This window comes from Humulus lupulus, chromosome 4 (assembly GCF_963169125.1).
Source record: "Humulus lupulus chromosome 4, drHumLupu1.1, whole genome shotgun sequence".
Lineage (NCBI taxonomy): Eukaryota > Viridiplantae > Streptophyta > Magnoliopsida > Rosales > Cannabaceae > Humulus > Humulus lupulus.
Window position 1 is genome coordinate 70,577,399 of NC_084796.1, and position 24,745 is coordinate 70,602,143.

A 24,745-nucleotide genomic window follows, 5' to 3' on the forward strand; every position below is an offset into this window, starting at 1 on the left:
GTGTCTGCTCAAATGGTAAGTTGTTCTTACTACTATATGTATATGACATACTTCTAGTTGGAAAAAAACGAGGAGAAATTGATGTGATTAAGAGGCTACTGAGTATTGAATTCGAAATGAAGGACCTCGGTGAGGCAAAGAAAATTCTTGGCATTGAGATTAGAAGAAGCAAACCTGGTATAATTACTTTATCTTATAAACATTACTTGCAGAATGTATTAGAAAAATTTAATGAGTAATGCTAAATGTGTGTCATTTCATTTATCTCCTCATTTTGAATTTTCTAAGAATCAAGCTCCACAAAGTGAGGAAGAGAGAAGAAAAATGGACAATATTCCTTATGCTAGTGATGTAGACAGTTTAATGTATACAATGGTATGTACTCGACCAGATTTGGTTCGTGCAATGTGTGGTTAGTAGATTCATTTTTTATCCTGGAGATCAACATTGGGAGGCTCTTAAGTGGATACTGAGATATGTTAAAGGGTCCCTAGATGTTGGTTTGGTCTATAAATCTAATAGTGTATACAAAGAAGAAGTTGCAGGGTATGTTGACTCTGATTATGCTGGGTTCTTGGACAATAGAAGGTCCCTTACTGGCTATGTTTTCAAAGCTCAAGTTGGAAGCATAAGTTGGAAAGCTACTCTACAAGAGGTTGTTGCTCTGTCTTCAACTTAAGCCGAGTATATGGCTGCCACAGAAGCCATCTGCATTTAGGGATTAATAAGGGAACTTGGCTTTGACTCTGAAAAAATCACAATGTACTGTGATAACACAAGTGCACTGCACTTGATGAAGAACCAAATGTTTCATGAATGGTTAAAGGATGTTGAACTGAAATTGCATTTCATTTGTGATATTATTTGAAGCATAGAGCTACAGGTTAAGAATGTGAACACCAATGACAATCCAATAGACGTGTTCACTAAAGTAGCTTCTATAAGCAAGCTTAGGCATTGCCTAAACATGTTGAGCATTGATGATTGTTGATGATGCCCTTAGGGCGTTACAGGGAGCTGTCAATTCTGTCTTACTTTTCAAATCTATCTAGCTTAACTAAAGGTGGATTTATGAAAGTTAGTTAAGATAGATAGTCATTTCCACTTTATCGATCACCCCAACTCTTTGGCCTTTGATAGTTTATTCAGTTAGCTCACACATGTATATAAGTCTATTGCCTTTACTCTTAGATGTTGAGGCATTCACTTTATTCTTTCAATTGTAAATTTTATTCTTATCAGATTTTGTGTCCATTCTTCAAGAACCAAAATCTTTTTGTTTGTAAGGAGCTTTGATCTCCATTGTTTGTAATTGAGATTATGTACTTGAGCTGAGTGCTTTATAAAGACTGTAAGCCTAATAGGCTATTCTTTGTGGAGTAGACAAGATACTTATCAACTCTTGGTTGAACCACGTAATTTCGTGAGTTTTATTTTACTTTGCTATTGTTTTATCATTTCTCATTTTGATGCTTGTGATTAGATACTGTGTTTAGTCACTTGTGTTGGTATTAAATGATCAAATCAATGGTGTGCAGTGGAATATATGGACCCATTTTAATAAATATTAATACCAGCTAGGATCATATACATATATAAACATACAAGGGATTACCTTTTGTAGCCTATCAAGTGTCCTTGAATATTTTTGTATAAAATCAACGATCTTCCTATCCAATAATCTGAAAGCTCACACCTTGATCTTCCAGACCAATCCTCAAATACACAAGGACATATGTGGGCATGTATGATTCAAAAGATTGATTGATGTGATTCTCTAGATGTACTCAACATATGAGATCTAGAGAGTATTGACTGAGAGAAGAGGTTTAGAATAGTTTTTAGGTTTAGAGAAAAACTATCGCTTTTGAAAGGGAGTCTATATTTTTAATCTCATAAGAAATAATTAAAGCTCCTCCTAAAAGTCACGTACTATCAGACTTGTATAAAAATATTTAATCTAATTAAATAATAATTATTTTATTCAAAATATAATTCAAATTAAAAATGATCTGATATTTATATTTAATTATTTATTTATATTATATTTAAAAGGAATAATTAAATAACTGATTAAACAAATTTATTTGAAATTCAAAATTCAAATCCCACGGATAAAAATCCCTGAGTTAGGCCCCCACACACTGTGTTGTACAGTGTGTGTCGCCTAACCCTATTAGGGTTTTCTTAATTTTCTCATTTGTTTGTTTAATCAATCTTTTTAAGACAATATATTTATCCCAACATAAATATCACTTAATTCAATATTAACTTTATCTTAAAATATCAATTTTAAATTAAATAAACAAAAGTATCATATTCTAAATAAGATATTAATTATTCTTTCTCTTTATATTAATTCAAACAAGATTAATATTAATTTTAACCTATAGTTTTTCAAAATAAAAACTTTATAGTTAAATAATTAATTAATTCACAATTAATCAATTACCCATAATTATCACATAATTATTTCCTTGCCCTGAAAAATTAATTCCTTTGCAATTAAGTCCTTCTCTCTACAAATATTTCTTTTGACAACCTTACCCTTGACTTTGTAGGACAAATGTGATATGGGGACCATGGACCTATAATACGAACCTCCAATAAACCAGATTATTAATAAAACTCTTTAATCTAATTATCTTATTTATTGATTCCATGATAACTCCACTATAAATATGGAATTGCACTCTAAGTATTTATATAATTATATTTACATAGTTCTCTCTTGTTGTCCACTAATATAATCAATATATGTAGTTTTGTCCTCCAATATTTATTCGTTAATTAGAGCTGGTCAAAATGACCGTTTTACCCTTATAATTACCTCTTGATCCTTAAGAACCATTAATTCTCTAGCGAATAATTAATCTATAATCTAATTATGGATTTGAGCTCAATAATTATTTAGTTCCAGAATTAACCCTTAAGGGAACCAATATTTGATCCGATAGAAAAGCATGGATTCCAATATTGTAATTCATGTTCCCAGCCATCCATGATATTGAATCTCCAAAACAAAAGTCATTAGTCTCATTATTCTAAGAGACCTTAACGAGTGAATCAAAAGATCCAATAAATACAAACAGGAGTTCATGAATTCTCAGGATTTAGACTGATCTACAAATGATCATCAAGTGTGATAAGAATTAAATCCTTATGTCAAACAAAAAGTTTATAAAGATAATTAATTCTCATCGGTCCTGTCATATATAATCTCTATTATATACAACAACTTTACTAAGATGTCTATCCACATCATTAATCTGAATCTAGATTACTCGCATCTCGTATGCTTAGCAAACCGTACTAGTAACTGTTCATTAAAGATTCCATACTTTAATATGTTACTAACTATTTTATTCATTATGTATTATCTTAATTCTCTCATACTAATACAAGATCATATTCTCATGAATGAATAGGGAATTTTCTTGATATTATTATATAATTAATTCAAACAATAATTATAACATTCAAATATAATAAAATTGTACTTTTATTTAAAACCAATAAAATGTCTTTACATGCTTTTAGGGCATTAATACTAACAATCTCTCACTTGCCCTCAAAGCAAGTGAGGCATCTCCCTTAATCGCGTATTGCACACGTGACCCATGAACGACTTTGCAGGAAGTGTCTTGGTAAATGGGTTAACTAAGTTCTGTTCCGACACTATCTTCATAACAGACACATAACCTCGGTGTACAATCTCTCTTACTAGATGGTATTTCCTTTCTATATGCTTTCCTCTCTTGTGGCTTCTCGGTTCTTTGGAATTAGTTACTGATCCAATGCTGTCACAGTACATGATTAGTGACTTATCCATTTATGAAACTACTTCTAGATCAGTGTAGAACTTCCTCAACCAAATCGCATCCTTAGCTGCTTCACAAACCGCTATGTATTCGGCTTCCATGGCTGAATCAACTATGGTAAATTGTTTAATGCATCTCCAGAAACAACTCCTCCACCAAGAGTAAACACTGACCTAGATGTCGACTTTCAACTGTCTTTGTCTGATTAGAAATCATAATTAGTGTATCCAGTGGGGTTCAACTTACCCCTCGAATATACAAGCATATAATCTCTTGTTCTCCTAAAATACTTGAGAATGTGCTTTACTGTAATCCAGTGTTCCAAACAAGGATTTGATAGATAGCGACTTACAATCCCAACCGCATAACATATGTTGGGCCTAGTACACAACATAGCATACATCAGACTCCCAACCGTGGAAGCTTAGGGATACTTTCTTCATATCCTCTTCCTCGTGAGGTGTCTTAGGACATTGTTCCTCGGAGAGAGCAATTCAATGTCTAGTCGGTAATTGACCTTTCTTTGAATTCTCCATAGAGAATCTTTCAAGCACCTTATCTATATAATTAGCCTGAGAAAGTGCCAAGAGCTTGTTCTTCCCATCCCTTAGGATTTGAATTCCCAGAACATAGCTCGCCTTGCCCAAATCTTTCATTTGGAACATTTTGGCTAACCACTTCTTCAAGTTTGACAATGTCTTTATATTGTTCCCAATGAGAAAAATGTCATCAACGTAAAGAACTAAGAAAACCACCACTTTTCCTTTGATGTTTTTATACACACATGCTTAGTCGACATTCTGTTCGAAGCCATATGTTATAACTGTTTCCTCCAAAGTGATATTCCAAGATCTAGATGCTTGCTTTAATCCATAAATGGATTTCAGCAACCTGCACACCTTTTGATCTTCCCCATTCTTTATGAACCCTTCTGATTGTACCATATAGATACTTTCATCAAGACAACCATTCAGAAAAGTTGTCTTGACTTCCATTTGCCATATCTCATAATCATTGGCAACCGCTATGGATAAAAGGATGCGAATGGATTTGAGCATGGCCATAGGAGAAAATGTTTCTTCATAATCAACACCTTCTCTGTGAGTGTAACCTTTGGCTACAAGCCTCGCTTTGAAATTCCCTACTTTCCCATCTACACCTCTTTTCTTCTTGTATACACACTTACACCCTATGGGCCTGACATCTTCCGGTGGATCCACAAGTTCCCAGAAAGAAGTGGAATACATCGATTCCATTTCTTGGTACATGGCTTCTTAAAATTTCTCCTTTTTAGGATCATCCATTGCTTCTTTAAAGGTTAATGGATCGTCCTTGTCTGTATCATAAAAAAGGACATGTGCCTCATGTTCTTTGCGAACAGGTTGTCTCACAATCCTCCCACTACGACGTTGACCCGGGGTTTCTCTTTCAGGAATTGTGGTTTCCTTGGTTTTTCATTTATCATTTAATGATGAAGATTATTGTGAAGGGATCTTAATAGTATTGATGATCTCCAATACTACATTGCTCCGTGGTTTATAGTTATTCATGTAGTCATGTTCAAGGAAGGTCGCATTTGTGGAGACAAATACCTTTTGATCCTTAGGACTATAGAAATAATCGCCTCTTGTCTCTGGAGCGTAGCCAACAAAAATGCACACTTCAGAACTTGAATCAAGTTTCCCTGATTTAGGTCTATGAACATGAGCAAGATTGCCCCAAATGCGGAAAAGGTGCAAACTAAGTTTGTTTCCATTCCACAGTTCCAGTGGAGTTTGCTAATGGTTTTATATGGGACCGCATTCAAAATGCAAGTCATTGTTTGAAGTGCATATCCCCATAATGAGAGAGGGAGTGATGAGTAGCTTAACATAGACCTGACCATGTCCAACAAGGTTCTGTTTCTTCTTTTAGAAACACCATTTTGTTGTGGCATTCCTGGTGCTGTGAGTTAGGATAGAGTACCATGCTCCAGCAAGAAATGTTTCAATTCTAAATTCAATTATTCTCCACCTCGATTAGATCGAAGTGTCTTAAGAGTCTTGCCTAACTGCTTCTCGGCCTCAGCTCCCCTTCCTTGTACATTGATTGGACCACCCACCCCAAAGGTAGTTTGACTCTATTGCCTTTTGTTGAGAAAGGACGTTTAGTCATTTTCCCTTCTAGACAAGATTCACAAACTGGAAGAGTTCCAACTCTTAATTCTCTCAAAGGTCCATCCTTTGTTAACCGGTTTATCCTATATATACCTATATGACCAAGTCTAAGATGCCAAAGATATGTGTCATCCTCGTTTGAAACTTTTTGTCATTTGTTACCTTGAGGTTTTGCTACTTTATATAATTATGAATTATTAAGCGTTCATTCATTTCAATGAAAGCGTTAAAGTCCAAAATATTCAATTGCATGTCTAATGAAAAATTAAGAATAGTCAAATTATAAATAAAGTATTCTAAAGTCATTACATACAATAAAATTAAAAAATAATTAAAAAGAAAAATAAATTAAACATTGTTCAAACATAAATAAAGTTTTCTTTTAAATAAAACTAAAGAATTTTAAATAAATGGACTTTCTTAAATGCTTTCTTGAACTGGACACTTTTCTTCTATTCTTTTTCATCTTTTTGTCTCCATCTGCAAGTTTCTCTTGATTTCTCAAATGTCTGTAAGGAATAACAAAAATATTATTAGTGGTTTCTAAATTATATATCATAATCCACTATTATGTCTAAGCTAAAGGTAAATCATATCTACATTTTTCTCGATGTGGTCTTGTCTATATATCCTCATAGACAACGTCCCACAAGTCACAAGCATATTCAATGTGTTCGAACTTTTTCATTAGCTTCTCTTCCATGGTACTAAGATAGTACAATCTCACCATGTGATATGATATTATCCAATCAACATATTTCTTATGTTCTTCTTTCCTTGCATCCCATGATGGTATAGGAGGAGTCCTTCTATCATTATAGATATGTTTATGCATTTTAACAAGAAAGACAAACAAAGTTGAATTTTCCCATCCTCCTTCATCCTCTTCAGTCAGTTTTACTTTACTTATATGATCATCAATCATTTGATGCATTACCGGGCACATAATAATAAAATAATTGGGTGGAAACATTTTATGACTGAAAATAAAATACAATAATATTATCATTTTGAAAATATCAATATTTTGGAAAGTAAACATGATGTATGAATGCAAAAATTAAAACACATAAATTAACATTTACTTTTCCATGATAAAACTACCCAACAAATAAAGTATCCCCTTAAGGCCAATCAAGTTAAATTCATATAGCTTATACGACAATATTATCTCTATAATTTAAAACTTAAAATAATTCTTTATTTTTTTCTTTTATATATAAAGTACCGCTGATTTGGTCAAGATGCAATTATCCCCCATAAAAGCTTAATTGCATCTTTGTAAGTGTAGCCCATTATTCGAAAATAATGACTTATCTTAGAGTGTGCCGCCATAGGGTCAGTCAAGCCTAAAATACATCACACCTTCCTATCTTTGGAAGAAGTCAACCTTGGTATTAATATGTCTAGAAACCTTTGTTAGGGGGATGGAAACAAAGTTACCTCGAGGCCCTATTCATATCTCACGGTGTTGTACTAATAATGGAGACCATAGGTCACATTGAGATGTTCACCTTCTCCCACTTGCTATTTTGGATTAAATGTGTTTTATTAAACTAATCAATTAATTCCAAATTAATTACTAGTTTATTAATAACCCTATGAATTTAATTAATTAAAAAATACATTTATAATTATAAAAGAGCATGTTTCTATAATTAAATTGATCTAGATAATTACCCATTACATTCATCTAAATTTACTAAAACGTTTTTTTACATAAAGTTGGTTATCTTAAATGCCTATAAAATTTATTGCATTTATTACATGCAATTTGTTTCTCAAGTGTTGTACCCAAAAATAAACAAATAGGTATTTGAGAGTAAAGCTGTGCTTATATTTTCTTAAGTGTTGTACCCAAAAATAAACACAGACCGAATGACTCAGTTCAGGGTACAACTGACAGATAAGCGAATGGAAAAAGCGAACAGGTAGAACATCTAGTTGTTAGGAAAACTTATACAGGATCATTATTTATTTTTCATGTAGATCTAATATTAAACAAATTAATATGAGATAACCTAGAACATGTTTCTAAAATTGAATTCAAAGAGAAACAAAGATAAGAATACGTACAGTATACGCAGCGGAATGAAAGAGTCATTCCTTCAGTTTCTCTAACTCTTGTATCCTTTCTGTCGCAGAGTATTATCAAGAAACTGAACCGTTCTTCTAATTTCTTCACAGTCTTCCAATGTATCTTTAGAATCACCTAGACTAGTGTGGGCAATTCTCAACAAATGAGATAGATACAAAGAGAAGAAGAGAAAATAACAAAGAGGCTTAGAAAATGACTTGTGTTTAGAGAGAATCTAAAACTATCAGAAAATCTGACTTCTGAACTTATGAACTTGTCAGAACTTGTGTTTTGACTTCTCTCTAAGCACTCCTTTTAAAGACTCAATTAGGTCATTTAATTTAATTAAAAAATCAATAAAATAATAGCCAATTTGAAGCCCTAGGTCGAAATTATCATGGGCTTTAGGCCCGTAAAATTTCCCATTTGATTATAAGCCCATTGGACTTAAAATCAAGGCTTGTATTATTATTATTTTTTTGATCAAGAAGAAAGATACTTCATTAATCAACCAACCTAGCCAAACATAGAACAGTACAAACAATTCTTACAAACCAAAAAACACAAGGGAAAACCCTCCAACCCGTGCAAAACAAAGGCAGCCAAAGAGACCCCAAACCAGATTACATTGTTAATCTATCTATAAACCTCTGCTCTTGTATAGATAATTTCCTATTTTTTACAATGAAAATTCTGTACTTAATCCTAGACTTAATCTCAGCAGAAATGCTATTAGCTGACCAAGAATATCTATCAAACATACATCTATTTCGATTCCGCCAAATACCATAAACAACTGCTGCTAGAACTGAGTTGATGATGTCACAAATTATTCCAGGCCTCCTACTAGAGAGCCAAACCAGCCAACTTGAAAAATCAGAAGGCCAAGCTTGAAAACCCAACCAGCCAAATATGATTCTTAGAATCTTCCTAGATAGACAGCAATCAAAAAATAGATGGCCATGGGTCTCAGTAGATATTCCACAGACTGGACAAAGCAGAGAATCAAGCACCGCACATAACCTGAGCAGATTATCACAGGTTAAAAGCTGAGAGTTTACAGTTTGCCAATGAAAAAATATGTGTTTAGGTATGGATAGCTGACACCAAACAGCTCTATGATAGTCAATTTGTTGTTGATAGAGAGAGCTATTATACAGTTTTGAAGGGTGAAATTTTCCAGTGCTGCCAGTAGCTTTTAGCTCTTCATAGCTGAAGTGAACCCTGAGATTACACAGTTTCCTCCAATACCAGCTAGTGTCTGGAGGAAGTCTATAAGACCAGAACTCTGAACCTTTTAAGTACATAGAATTGATCCACTTAACCCAAAGCAAATCACGCTTCTCAGTTACAGCCCAAATGTACTTAGCTTATATTTCACTGTTCCACGCTGAGCCATTCCTGAATCCAAGACCACCATAAACTTTCGGGAGACAGACCTTAGTCCAAGAAGCCAAATGAATTTTACTCCTGTTACCATTAACTCCCCAAAGAAAGCCACGACATAATTTTTCAATCTCCTTAATAATACTCAAAGGAAGAATAAAGATACCCATCCAGTAGTTTCTTAGACCAAATAGAATAGAATGAATGAGCTGGATTCTACCAGCAAATGATAGGTGCCTACTAGCCCAAGTATGTAATCTCATTCTAAATTTTTGAATTATGATGTCACAATCCTCATGCTTCCACTTAGTTGGTCTCATAGGGACACCAAGATATTTAAGGGGAAAGAACCCTTCAGTAAGCTGTAACTCAGCAGCTAAACTATTCCTGTCTGCAGTAGAAACCCCCCCAAAATAAACATGCGATTTACTAGCATTAATTTCCAGCCCAGTAACAGCACTAAAATCCTCAAGATCAACCTTGAGCACTTGAACAGTAGCCATAGTTCCTTTACAAAATAAGAGCAAATCATTTGCAAAACAAAGGCTCAGCAAATTCAGGCTTTTACACATCGGATGGTACCTGAAGGAGGTATCATGAGCTGCCAATTGAAGCCTCCGAGTGAGATACTCCATTATTAGGACAAATAAAAGAGGCAACAGAGGATCCCCTTGCCGAAGCCCCTTCTCACCCTTAAATTTTCCTTGAACTCTGTCATTCATGAGCAAAAAATAAGTTTTGTTTTCCAAGCATGTCATTATCCATCTGATAAATCTCATAGGGAAACACAAAGCTTTTAAGAGATCCCCAATGAACCACCAATCAACTATGTCATAAGCTTTACTAATATCAATTTGGATTGCACACCTTGGTGAAGTAGCTGATCTCCCATAATTCTTGATAAGGTCTTGAAATATCAAGATTTTGTGAGCTATTGATCTACCTTTAACAAAAGCTCCCTGATTAGATTGAACTCAGGAAGGACCTTAGCTAGACGAGAGCAAAGCAGCTTAGAGATACATTTGTATAAGGTAGAACAACACGCAATAGGCCTATAATCCACAACACGAGAAGGGTTCTCACATTTGGGGACCAGTGACAAAGTGGTATCAAGAAGCTCCTCTAGGATTCTGCCTGAATCAAAAAACTGCCATATAGCTCTACATATTTCATCTCCAATATCTTGCCACAACACCTTGAAAAAACCCGAGCGAAATCCATCTGGACCAGGGGATTTAATAATAGGTATACTGAATAAAGCTTCTCTGATTTCCTTGTGAGAAAAAGGCTTCAACAAAGATAGTTGCTGGTCCATAGAGAGTTTGGGACCCAACTCTACACAATGGACATTTAATTTCTTAGTCGTTGAACTAGGCCTACCCATAATACTCCTGAAGTGGTTCAAAAAATGAGAAACTACTTCTGAGAAGTTATCCACCAATCTACCTTGCTCAGTAACAAATGATGCTATCCTATTTTCTTCTTTACTTTTCTTCAGACAAGCATGGAAATAGGCAGTGTTCGAGTCTCCCTTCCTTAACTAATTAATCTTACTTCTTTGAGTCAAAAAGCTATGATACATCTGTTCCTGTCTAATAAAAACTTCAGCAGCAGCCTTGACTTTATCTTGGAGAGTAAAATCTCTAGGATATTGCTGAGCTTGGAATAGGGCATCCTGAAACTCATCTTTAGCCTTCTAAAATTGTACTCCTAAGACTCCTATGTGATCCCTATTAAACTTTTTCAGCTTGTGTTTCAGCCGCATAGTCTTAAGGTAAATGGCCTTTAATCCACTCCCCTGAATAGGCTTCCCCCAACTATCAAGAGCCATTTCTTTAAAGTCTTTATGATCTGCCCAGAAATTATAATACCTAAACAATTTAACTGCCAAGTGCTCCATGGTCTGAATAGAGAGAGTACAAGAGCAATGATCCGAAATCGTTTCCCATTTGAAAACTGCTGTTGTATGAGGAAACATATCCAGCCAGCCCTCATTAGCAAACACATGATCAATCTTAGAATATATTCGAGCATGGCCATCTTGATTATTCGTCCACGTAAAGAAGGAACCAGTTTGTTTAAGCACATCTAGATGGGAACTAGCTAACCATTGAGAAGAGTCTAATAATTCAACTCTAGACATAGGCTTCCCTTCGTTCCTATCTTTGGCTGTAAAAACTGCATTAAAATCTCCCAACATTACCCAAGAATCAGCTCAACTCTTAGGTAAATTTTTCCATAAAATCTTTCTTTCCTCTAAAGTGTTACGTCCATAAACAAAAGTAACACTAAAAGGAAAATTCAGACCAGCCATTCTAATTTTACAGTGAACAAATTGACTTGTCTCTTCAACCACGGTAACCTTAACAAAGACCCTCCTCCATATTATTAAAATTCTTCCCTCAGTAACCGAACTAGAATAATAGTCCCAGTTCAAAAACTTATTAACCATCATCTCAGTAACTTTAGACCCCCTCATTTTCGTTTCCAAAAGAGCACTAACTCCCACTTTATTCTTACTACATAAATTCAAAACTTCAGCCTACTTCTTCAGACCATTCAAACCCCTTAAGTTCCAGCTCAAAATGTTACAGTTATCCATGAAAAGAGCTAGCTTCACCTAATCCTCCTTTCTCCCTCTCTATCTGATCTTGGAGAACTACAAAATAGTTAGACTGATTTTGGCCTGGCTCAACTGAAACTTTGTTATGCCTCTGCTTTCTACTCTCTGCTGTCCCCTGCCTATATACCACTTTCTTAGGTGATAACCAATCCTTTTCACAAACAATCTGGCCATTGTTAGTTGGCGGATCCTCAGAAACACTCCTAGGCAAACTAGCAACTACGTTCTCATCTATACTTCTCTTTTCCAAAGAGGGATTCCTAGAGGAAAGATCAGCAGCTTCCTCACCCTTGTCCCTCCCTATCACAGGAGGATTCTTTGAAGGAGTGTCCTTCTTAATCCCCTAAACTTTCATCTCCTTACGGCAGTGAGCCATAGAGTGGCCAAAACCCACACAGGTTTTGCATTTCATTAGTAACCATTCATATTCTACCCCTTGTTCTATTAACTGACCATGCTCATTCAAAAATTGTATTGTCCTAGGTGGATTATCTGTAATATCCATCTCCACCATGATCCTAGCAAACTGAACTCTCGTACGATCACGAGTAAATTTGTCCACCATTATCGGCTTGCCTATTGTGCTTACAAGAGCACTGAGGCATTTGCTACCCCAATATTGAAGGCCTAGATCTTGTAACCTAATCCAAAGAGGCACTGAATGGATCATTCGAATAGCACTTAGATCTGAGGACCATGGCCGAATTATCACTGGTATTCTATCAAAATGAAGAATGTCAGTTTCCAAAACATGATCTCTAGTAGCATCATCATTAAACTTAACCATAGTCAAACCCATAGTCATCCTGGCTATTTGAGCAATCCCTAAATGACCATAAACTCTTTTGATAAACCCTTCAAACACAGCCATTGGAGGATTAGATCCAAGAACCATACAAATGACAGCAAAACTCCAATTAGCCGATTGGCACTTAACTACATCACTATCAACTTAAGCAATCTTCTTACCATCTTTAATCAAAGGCTCGGCATATTCAAGATTCTGGTCAGAAAAAGAGAAATTACCCGATTTGAATTGCTGCCAATGGTTTTGGGCTAAAGTTTGAAAGTCTCCAGCCTCCACTGAGTTCGCCCAGCTTGACGGAACAGCCATTCCAGCAGTCGCAGGCTCATCATTCTTGTTTGTTTCACCTTCCATCAAATCCATTTCTTCAGCATTTTGGGGTACACCAGACTTCTATTCATAACCATCCACCAATATTTCATCATCAACAAATCTTTCCTGAGTAGTCGCTTCTTGGATTGAAGCCAAGCTCTATGAAACCGAGTGAGTTACAGGCTTTCGAGTCAATTTCTTCCTCTTCACCATGGAAGAGTGGGAAAATGAGTCTCAGCCTAGAGGATAACCTCTTATGTTTTGTAACCTAGGGATTTTTTCAAAATATAGGCCTGTATTATTTTCTATTGATTTAATTAATTAAATAATTATTTAAATCATTTATCAATTTAATTATTTATAATTTTAATCTTCATTTAAACTTATTTATTAATTTAGATACCAATTTATCTTCATTAATAAATCTTCCTTAATTTATCTTTTCTTCTCAAAATTATATAACTATGTGAAACTATCCAAAATTGACCTGGTCAACTTTGATAATTTTAATTGATAATTAAATCAATTAATTGAACTATCTAGATGATTTTATCCAAGGTACAATGGGGACCATGGGCCTATGAAATCAAGCTCCAATAAGTTATCATAAATCTAACAAATAAATTTACTAACTTATTAATTCCTCGTGACTCCACTATAGACTCGGAATTGCACTCTTGAATTCATAGAACACTATAACAAATATAGATACGCTATTAATTTTCCATTGTTATAACCATAATTTTCACTCAATCCTCTATAGATGGTCTACAATGAGATAGGACTAAAATATTGTTTTACCCCTCATTGTATTTTATCCTTAATACACTTAGTTCCTTGTAAATGATATGTCAGTAAACTAATTTAATTACTGAAATGAGATCTCTATCATTTAACACCTTGAACCAAACTAAAAGGAAACCATCGTTTCACTTCTTCATCAGTAGCTATAGATGTTCACATCTATGATTAACACTCCCACTCAATTATAATATCGAGTTCCCAAGATGTAAGTATGTGCTAGTCTGTAGGGTAAGCTGGTAACGAACAAGTCAAAGAACTCAAATAATACAATCAGTTAGAATACTAACCACTCAGAATTGAGATTTAATTGACCTATGGTCAACTATATGATATGACTAGAATAGATAATAACGGTATGTTTACTTATCTTATCAACTATCAATATCGGTCCAGTCTGATGCAACAAATACATCCGATCTTATCCACTTTGCTAATGTTCTAGAAAGAACATAACACTGTAATGTGTAAGTAGATCATATCGTAGATTGGCAAGTCAGTGTAAATCATGTGCACTGACTAATCCTAGGACTAACTTATTTTGAACATATAATCATATTTATATTCCACTGTGATTACATCACTATAAATACGATCAGCTATATGCTCGGGATTTAATAGAAGTTTATATTAAACAAAGAATAATGAAAATAAAACATGTGAGAAAAGTGATTGCCCAAGTAAAAAAATGATTTCTATTCTTTTATTGATAATAAAATTAGATTACAAAGAATTTGGGTTTTAATTAGGGCATAAAAATCCAACACTAGCTTACTCTAGCACGAGCAGTTCAAGTGAAACATGGCACTATGACAACCAGATAATCTCCTAGTCGCCCCTTGAGCCAATAACCTAGTTCGAGATGCGTGATGGCTACATCACCTTATAGATCCTCTGAACTTGGTCTGTGGCAAGTTCCATTAGCTCTTCGACATCTAGCTGGAGGGAATTGTTCTGCTAGCAGAAGCCTGATCATGACGCACAGTGAAGGATCCCAAAAGACTCTGAGATTCCTTATACGCTCATTAATTCCCAGATTTGATTACACATTGATTACTTGAGATAACTGATGTAAATTCCATAGGCAATCATAACCCTATGCAAATGGGATATTATTCCGATTGATTATTTACCATATTTATGCACGTGGTTACCCCAAAGCTTTCTAGGAAAACCCACTAAAATATTAGGGGAATTGACAGGAAAATGGTTGCTTCTTGATATATAGAAACTCCACTGAAATTGTAAGAAACTATTTTATCTAGAGCCTAAAAGAGATTAATAATGTTGTCTTGTGGACTAGGTGGATTTTAACCACTAAACAACGTTAAAGCCTTATTGTTTTTAGATATTGTTCATTTGATTGATAACAGTTTAAAAAGAGAGCGCTAATATCTCTTTTGTCAGATTTCTTAATCCACTATTGTCGAAAAACTACGTCAATAGATTGGTGCTTTCGTTGACAGTTTTTTATTGCTTAATCCCTTATGCAAAGTTTCACCCAACATTCATCATGGTGGTCACCTAGTCTATGCATGATAAGAAAATGGAACAACCTGGTTATTGGGAGGCACATCATACGGTCGTTTCCACTGGAAAAGGTTTAGACGCTCAGTACCATCCTAGAAAGCAACATGTGGGCCAAGATGATACAGGGAGCTCAGCATCACTCCCACAAATTCCCAATCTAGGGAACCTGAAGACCATCGAGATGGAAAATGCCCAATTAAATAGCCATCTTGCTAGGGCTAACAATCAGATCGAGGGGGTACTGGCTCGGTTACCCCCTCTTACAATCGATGTTTATACAAGAAAGCGGTAAACTGGGTCCCATAGGTCCCATAGGAATAACTGACCCATCCCAGTCGTTCTATCAGGACTGCAACCCTGAGCTCCGTACCTTCAGAGTGGAATCAGTGAAATCATCAACCTGCTAATCTTATAGGAACCATCGGTCTCGTACAAGTCAATTGGTCAGAACTGCAACCCAGAGCTCCGTGCCTTCTGAGCAGATTCCAAGGAATGTTCAGAACAACCCAGCATGGTGAGTTGTACAAATTCAAGGAGGCAAAACACCCCAGCAAACTCATCCATGCAACTATTAGATCCTCTAGCACAAAGGACCTAGTAGGTTAGGGAAGAAAAGAGACAGGCTAACGTAGTGCGCTCTAATGGAATGAGGATTGCTTCACCAATAAGACACCCTCCATCACCAGTTCAACAATTGACATGACCTCACCTGGAAAGGAATGCTCCAGCTCAAGGGGATAGCAAGAGAATCCTCCTCCCTCAGAAGACATCCATGTCTCACGGTATCGCGCTAATAATCCAGGTCCTCGATCCCAGCCACGGGTTGTAAGTTTCTCTAACAAAAGTTACTGGATGGAGAGCCAGTGTGGAGGCAAGTCAGAGAGGGACATGAGGAATGATTTGAGTTTCGCACAAAGTCTTCATTTGGACCCACATCCTAACCTGCTGAATTCACAAAGGGGGTATCTAGCTCGATATGATAATGTGAGTTATACTCAACACAGGAGAGATTCGTCTATTGTACGAGACAATGGGATTGTCCCACCTAACCGAGCTCAAGCTTGGAGGGAAAATAACCCATCTAGCGCATAAAATAGGATTAACCTCCAAGTAACCTAGAGGCCAAGGATCCAACCCTCAAGTGACTGGCCTTAATGGAAGAATAGATGAAGAGGCTCCTATTAAAAGAAAAGGAGTCGATGATTGTGATTCTGATGAGGAGCTCAAGCCTTTTGCTCCAAACATTGTGGCAGCTCCGTATCATGTTGGCTTCAGGATGCCAACCATGCCCGTATATGATGGAAACAGTAACTCGTCCAATCACCTCTGCACATTCAATACACTAACGATGGCCCACAATGTCGGGTTCGACCTAAGATGCATCTTGTTCAACAAATACAAAACACATTCTATCTCCTCCTGGAAGTAGTTGTCTTCTGAATTTAAGAGACAGTTCTGAGCTTTGAAGGAAACTTGTGTTGAGGGCGATTCATTGGCCAACATAAAACAACAACCTAGTGAGTCCCTGAAAGCCTATTTGACAGGCTCACCAATGCAACAACACGATCTGCGGATGTTGATGATAGTTCCAAGCTCATAGAAATGAGGATGGGGATCATGGTACGAGGTGATTTATGGAAAGAACTCCAGTGAAAAGGAGCAAAAAGTGTAGATGAATTCTTGGCCCAAGCACAGAGTTGGATAAATCTGGAGGAGGCGTGATCTACTATCGCAGGAACCAGCTGTTGACGGTGAGAACTCGTTAACTAAGTTAGATCAAGAACATTGTGAATTGTAAAAGAAGTGAAATTAAATCGACTGAACTTCAAGCAAACCTTTTTATGATTTCAAGAACACAAAACGTAAATGCTAGAATTTTAGAACAAAAAATAGGGAGAATGTAGATTGTGTGTTTACATTAGTAATGACTGGTTACAAAAATCTCAAATTTTGACCCCGTTCTCAAGTGAAGGGAGGTCATATTTATAGTAGGGCACTATTGGCTCACTTTAAATTATGTTCCATAGGGAACATGACTCTGCATATGCAGTCTATGGATGGTAGTGGGGCCAGGAGTGTGGTGGTCGACTCCAGTACACACCAAGGGCCTGTGGGAGCACCTCAATCTTGGTACTTGGTTGTACCTCTACTACTTGTTTAGTACAAACGTCAGAGGATGGCTTGGAAGCACCACATCAGGTACCTTGGGCGTACAACCACCACTTTTCTAGCGTGGAGATTAGGGTGAAACATGTGGGGTTTCCAGAGCTGTACCCCCATACGTATTTTGTACCTCGGGTGGAAAAGGCTCACTACTTGTCTTGGCATTCGACACATGTACGTGGTCTTCTAGTTATGTGTGGGTTTTCATCCCTGCAAGGCACCCTATTCTTTTGAACTTCAAGTATTGAAGTCTCCATACATAGTCAGGGGGGCATGGTCCCAAGACGCTTGGGAAGCAAGGCCCTTGCAAAAGATTGCATGCCAGACGTAGTGAGCGCCTGGGGCACGAGATGGTGTGTGTGAGGGCCATGCGAGACATTGTGTGTGAGGCACAGTAGGCACCTGGGCCGCGAGATGATATGTGTGAGGGCCACGTGAAACACTGCATGCAATGTGTAGCAGGCGCCTGGGGTGCGAGACAGTGTGTGTGAGGGCCATGTGAGACGCTGAATGCAAGGTGCAGTAGGTGCCTGGGGCATGAGACGAGGTCTGTGGGAATGTGAGACGCTTCGTGCGAGGGACAGCAAGCGCCTAGGGCACAATGGGATCCATGACCACTCGAGACGCTTCATATGAGGCACAGTAGGTGCCTTGGGTGCGAGACGGGGTCTGTGGTGCAAGGCCATGCATCTCTTGGTGTCTTTGCAAGGACTTTAGCGCAAGGGGTAGGGTCAGGCTCGGCCGTTTCCATCTCGAGCCTACATTTTGGAGGGCACAAGTCGGGGGCCTTGTGCAGTTGGAATTTCGGCATCCACACTTGCCCCACAATCTATGGGAGGGCCTTTAGGCACTCTGCCAAACTTCTTGGCACGGTGCCTGCAAACTACTTGCAGTGTTAGTGTGTTTATTTGCTCTGGTGGTGTGGAGTAGCACACTTTGGAGTGGTGATCCTCATGATTCCTTGAGGGTAAATGTGAGCCTATAATTTGGTTTCACGGATCCCCATGCGGGTGTTTGGCTTCATTTTTTACCATAGATCAAATATTGGATTCAATGGCTAGGATGAGTTTGAGCCTCCTATAAATAGGTCTTCTTCTCAAAGACAATTACTAAACTTAATTCGCTTAGCTTGGTGGTGCTTTTGTCTTCAAAGCATCAAAGACGTGAGTGGTTCTATCCTTCACAAGGGAAATTTGTCTCTCTTTTTTTTAAAAATATTTATATATGTATTGATAGACTAAAAATGGTGTATTTCTATCTTCTTTCTTTTTGCAGGTGCATACTTTTGATCCTTGATACTTTTCTAGCTGCGACGGTGCGCAACTTCATCCACGCAAGGTATGCATGCACCCTTTCTTGTGTTTAATAGGTTTAAATTAGAATTATTTGGGAAGGGTTCCCTCGGTCGGAGGTCCTCATGAGATCACTTATGTATATGCACCCATTAACACATATACCCTCCATTGCACCCTGTAGTTGGTCATTTTGAGCACTGGTGTCAAGAGGTTTTGAGCTTATTCCTTTGTGTCTTGTAGTATAATTTCCACATACAATTGCACCCGTATTACCAACGAAGTGATACTTTATGTCATTTGAGGGGTCATCTAGTATTCCTCTAGGGAACGAGTTTGTAGACTAGTCCTCACACTCGAGGTCCCCCAAAAACAACCCTTACGAAAGACACGACACCTTAAGGAGGGCTCGTCTACATCACTTAGAACACATGGCTGAGCTTAGGCAAAGTATTTGGGTTGTCGAAAACAAGATAGGCTCGATTCTGAGGGGTCATGGAGCCCCATTTTCCTTTGATTTTGTCGCCTACCATGCCAATCATAGAGTGAGCCTTCTTGACCTACAAAAGCAGCTGGAGTTCATGGAGGGCAACCTCCCTCCTGAACCCTCACCTCTACGTCCTCCTAGAAGTCCTGAGGTCGCTCCTGGTTCTCCTCAGCCTTTTTCATCAGTCCACCCTTGTTTGATACTCCCACACCTGATGTATTGATGCAAAACTCCCGCAAAAAGGAGAAAATAGAGGGTAAAGTGCTCGGTTTTGACCTCACCATTTTCCTTTGATTTTGCAGACATGTCCAAGAGAATGAGGTGATAGGTTGCTCCCAAGAGGTTGGACTCCGGTTCTTTAGTGGTGTCCACCTTTATTTCCAACATGTCAGAAAATAGACTGTTAGAGTTGTCAGAGAAATACCATATTAGTAAGGAGTACAAACTGTATGTACCATCCAATAAATTTCGGGCTGATAATCCCCCCTGGGGCTACGTCGCTTTGAGCAAACATATTTCGAAGGCGGGTGGGACTATTCCTCTACACCCATTCTTCGTCATGATCCTGAACTACTTTGACCTCGCTCCACTCCAACTAGCACCCAACAACTGCTTGACCTTGAGCTGCATGTATATGGCGTTCATGAAGCATAATGGTCGCGCTCCCATGGCCCAGGAGGTGCATTTCAAGTACAATCTCATGCCTACTCCTAAATCAAAGAGTTTCTACTTTTTATGGAAGGCCAACTCTCAAGTCTCTTTGATCGAAAGATCTGTTTCTAACCCGGGTTCATGGAAGTAAGACTTTTACTTTGTCAAAGGTCCCCTTTCTATCTACGAACATTTCCACCCCTCTCCAAGTAAGTACTTCAAGTCTTTTCTTTTACATTGAGCTTGCTATTGTGGACCTTATACTCATATTGATAGTTGAGTTGATAGTTCAAAGAGTTTTAGTATCCTTCACGTTCTTGAATTGGAGGCAACGTCTGTGGATGTCTTCCTTGATGTGGACCCTTCAATGAAGATGGCTGCCCATCTTTTTACTGTGGCCAAACTCAACTATTATGGTCTATCCAAGGTTTCGAAGCCTGGCCTGCTATGGCACATTTTTGAGCGAATGAAGAAGGGAGCTTCAGTAGAACCTCACTCAAAGGAGGGTGATGTTTAATGGGTACCTGAGGAGACTTCACCTGAATCAAAACGTCTATCTCCAGCCTCCAGGGGATGCCCTTCTTCTGCTTCTATGGATCGCAATATGGCTTCTCATTCCCACAGTCCACAGTTCGTGCAAGGGCGCTTTGTTCTGCCATCCTACGATGAGTTTGACAGTCTCCCTCATGCCCACACTAGTCATGGCTATTCCAAGCACCCTTCATCTAATGCTCCTGAGCCTCGTCCTCGCTCGGTGAGTGGGTCATCTGTCCCTACTCACCTGGATGCTCCTGATTTGGAAGGGACGTCCTGGGTGAGTCATACATCAGCCCCTTACGTGCGAAGGTATAGCCGTGTTGTCGAGGATATCCCCGAGAACGAGTGGAGAGGTCTTGGGAATTTTAACATGGCGGAGCTTGGGGAGACCCTTATGCACTCCACTACTTGGGTGAGTTCATGCATCTTACGTTGGTCGCTTTTTGTTTTTTGGGTTCCCCATTTGCTCACTTTTTGCTTCCTTTTAGACTTCTCTGGTGGCTCAATGCTTGATAGACTTGGCACAGAACTCATCTTTGTCCAACACTGACAGGGATCATCTTACGGCCAAAGTTCAAGAGCTAGAGGGACAACTTGCTGATGCCAATCTCAAGATGGAGACATCCTTGGCAAAGGCCTCTTTGTCATCCAAAAAGAAGAAGAGAGTGGAAGCACGGGCTAAGGTATTGTGGGAGAGGATCACCCTCTTGGAGGCCAATCTGACGCTTGGGAGGCAAGGCCCCCTGGGTTAGGCTTCCTACTTTGGCTGCCTCCATATTGAACCTATGGTTATAGCTCTTCAGGCTCTCTTCTTCTCCTTATTTTACGTTAGTGAGGCTGGTGCCTGGCATGGTATAATCACGCATAGCGTGATGTTGCTGGAGGAATTCATCAAAAAATTGTTGCCAAGACCTAATGGACCCTGGCTAGAGTACCTCAAACCACTTGTATGCATGACCCTTTAACATGACAGAAAAGTAGTGGCATATGACTTTGCTATTAATTCCCCTTAGCTTCATTAGGTCATTGAACACATCAAGATGGTATTTTGGATCTGTATTGCCCCCGTAAGTGTTCATGTGAGGCTCTATAAAGTTGGCTAGGAGCTGCACGACTTGGATTTCCTTAATGAAGGTTGATTCGTAATCAAAATTATCGTTGACAGCGTGCCCCCCAGACGCAGTTATTATCTTGTCTCGTAGGCTCCTCATCTCGGTGTCTAAGTCTCGCCTCCTTTTGTTCAATGAATCTTTCATGTTGGATGGGTTAACCTTTCATTTCCTTTTGTCTTCTGGGAGAGCCATGGGAGGTGAGGTCCTCTCATTCGTCCTTTTCCTATTGAGTTCGTCCCTCATGTCTGGGGGTGTTTCCCTTGAAGTGACCTCAATTTCGTTTTGAGGGTTAGCGTTGCTCCTCCGCTCTGGCCCCTTAGGCTGCTTCACCCGTCTGAGACATACATACTGCTTTGGCCAAGGGGTATTGCTAATGGAGAGTCAAGTCCTCCCATCATCTACAGGGACTGTGGTTTCTCCTCCTTCATGGCCTTTCTCCTTTCACTTAGGAAGAGGCATGCTTGGCTTTCCCTGTAACAGGCCATTCAACACCTCTTCCATATTTTCTAAGGTGGTTTATAGCCTTTGATTATTTTGGTGTAACTTGCGTATCTCCTCTTCGTAGAATTGATTCCTAGAGTTCAAGATTATTGAATGTACTCAAGGACTCTTGTCAGGCCTGCGCGTCAAAGGCCCCGGATCTTCTTGGTTGGAGTTCGGCACCTGCGGTGGCCTTGGGGGAGAAAATGCTCTTCCGCCACCAATAGGGGCAGCCACTGGTCCTGGATGGTTTTCACCGGGCAGAATAGCTGGGGACGAAAGCTCTTTTTCATCTCCACGAGCCCTAGGCTCCTTTGGCACATCCATATTTCGCTCCAAACATCGCGACAACTTCATATCATGTTGGCTTCAGGATGCCAAACATGGCCACATATGACGGAAACACTAACTCATCCAATCACCTCGGGACATTAAATACACTAATGATTGCCCACAATGTTGGGTTTGACCTAAGATGCATCTTGTTTCCCAAAACTATGACCGGACCCGCTAGATTGTTGTTCAACAAATACAAAAGACATTCTATCACCTCATGGAAGAAGTTGTCTTCTAAATTTAAGACATAGTTCCGAGCTTCGAAGGAAACTCGCGTTGAGGGAAATTCGTTGTCTAACTTAAAACAACAACCTGGTGAGTCCCTGAAAGCCTATCTGACAGGTTCACCAATGCAGCAGCAGGAGCTAGGGATGTTGGTGATAGCTCCAAGCTCATTGTAATGTGGACGATGATCATGATACGAGGTGATTTAGGGCAACAACTCCAGTGAAAAGGAGGAAAAAGTGTAGAAGAACACTTGGGCCGGGCTAAGGAATGGATAAATCTGGAGGAGGAGCGATCTGCTATCGTGAGAACCAGCTGTTGATGATGAGAACTCGTCAACTAAGTTAGATCAAGAACTTTGTGAGTTATAAAAGAAGTGAACTTAAATCTAATGAACTTCAAGCAAACCTTCTTATGATTTCAAGAACATAGAACATAAATGCTAGAACTTTAGAACAAAAAATAGGGAGAATGTAGAAAGTGTGTTTTCATTAGCAATAACTGGTTACAAAACTCTCAAATTTTGACCCCTTCTCAGGTGAAGGGAGGTCATATTTATAGTAGGGCACTATTGGCTCACTATAAATGGTGGTCCTTGAGGAACATGACCCTGCATATGTAGTCTACAGATGGTAGTGGTGCCAGGAGTGTGGTGGTCGACTCCAGTACATGTCAGGGGCCGGCAGAAGCACCTCAATTTTAGTACTTGGCTATACTTCCACTACCTGTTTTGTACGAACGTCAGAGGCTGGCTGGGAACGACTACATCAGGTACCTTATGCGTACGACCACCACTTTTCTGGTGTGGAGATTAGGGTCAGACATGTGGCGTTTCCAGGGTCGTACCCCCGTTCGTATTTCGTACCTAGGGTGGACAAGGCTCACTACTTGTCTGCGCATTCTACACATGTATGTGCTCTTCTTGTCATGCATGTGTTTTCATCCCCACAAGGCACCCTATTCTTATGAACTCCAAGTATTGAAGTCCCCATATGCCCTCTAAGGGGCACAGTCCCAATACGCCTGGGAGGCAAGGCCCTCGCAAAATGCTGTGTGCGAGCGCAGCGGGTGCCTGGGCGTTAGATGGTGTGTGCAAGGGGCACACGAGACGTTGCGTGTAAGGTGCAGTATGCGCCTAGGGTACGAGACGGTGTGTGCAAGGGCCACGCGAGATGTTGTGTGCGAGGCGCAACAAGTTCTAGGGGTGCGAGATGGTGTGTGCGAAGGCCATGCGAGATGCTGCGTGCGAGCTGCAGCAGGTGTCTGGGATGCGAGACGGTGTGTGCAAGGTCCACACGAGACATTGCATGCAAGGCGCGAGATGGTGTGTGTGAGGGCCACGTGAGACACTGCATGCGAGGCACAGCAGGCGCCTAGGGCACGAGACGGGGTCCATGTCCACGCGAGACGCTTCGTGCGAGGAGCTGCAGGCGCCTAGGGCACGAGATGGGGTTTGTGGCCACATGAGACACTTCGTGTGAGGTGTAGCAGGTGCCTAGGGCGCAAGACAGGTTCTGTGGTGCGAGGCCATGCCTCTCTTAGTGCTGTCGCGGGGCCTTTAGCGCAATGTGGAGTGTCGGGCTTGGTCCTTTCCATCTCGAGCCTACATTTTGGAGGGCACAAGGCGGGGGCCTCGTGTAACTGGAATATTTGCATCCACACCTACTAACCCCTTGTTCAGGCCGCTAGAGCGGTGGTAGATGTTGCAGCTACGGCTCAACCTATTACCCAGAATAACCAGGCGAGGAAGAATAAGAGGATGGGGGCTGGTGAGGGCGACCAAAACAAAACCAAAAAGAACAATCCCGGAGAAAATTTCAAGTCCATTTACACCAACTATACCGAACTGACTGATACACGATAGCATATTTTCCTGGCGAACATTTATCTCCTTCCGTGGAAGAAGCTAGAGTCGTTGAGGCACATAAGGGCGAAGAGAGATCCCTCTAAG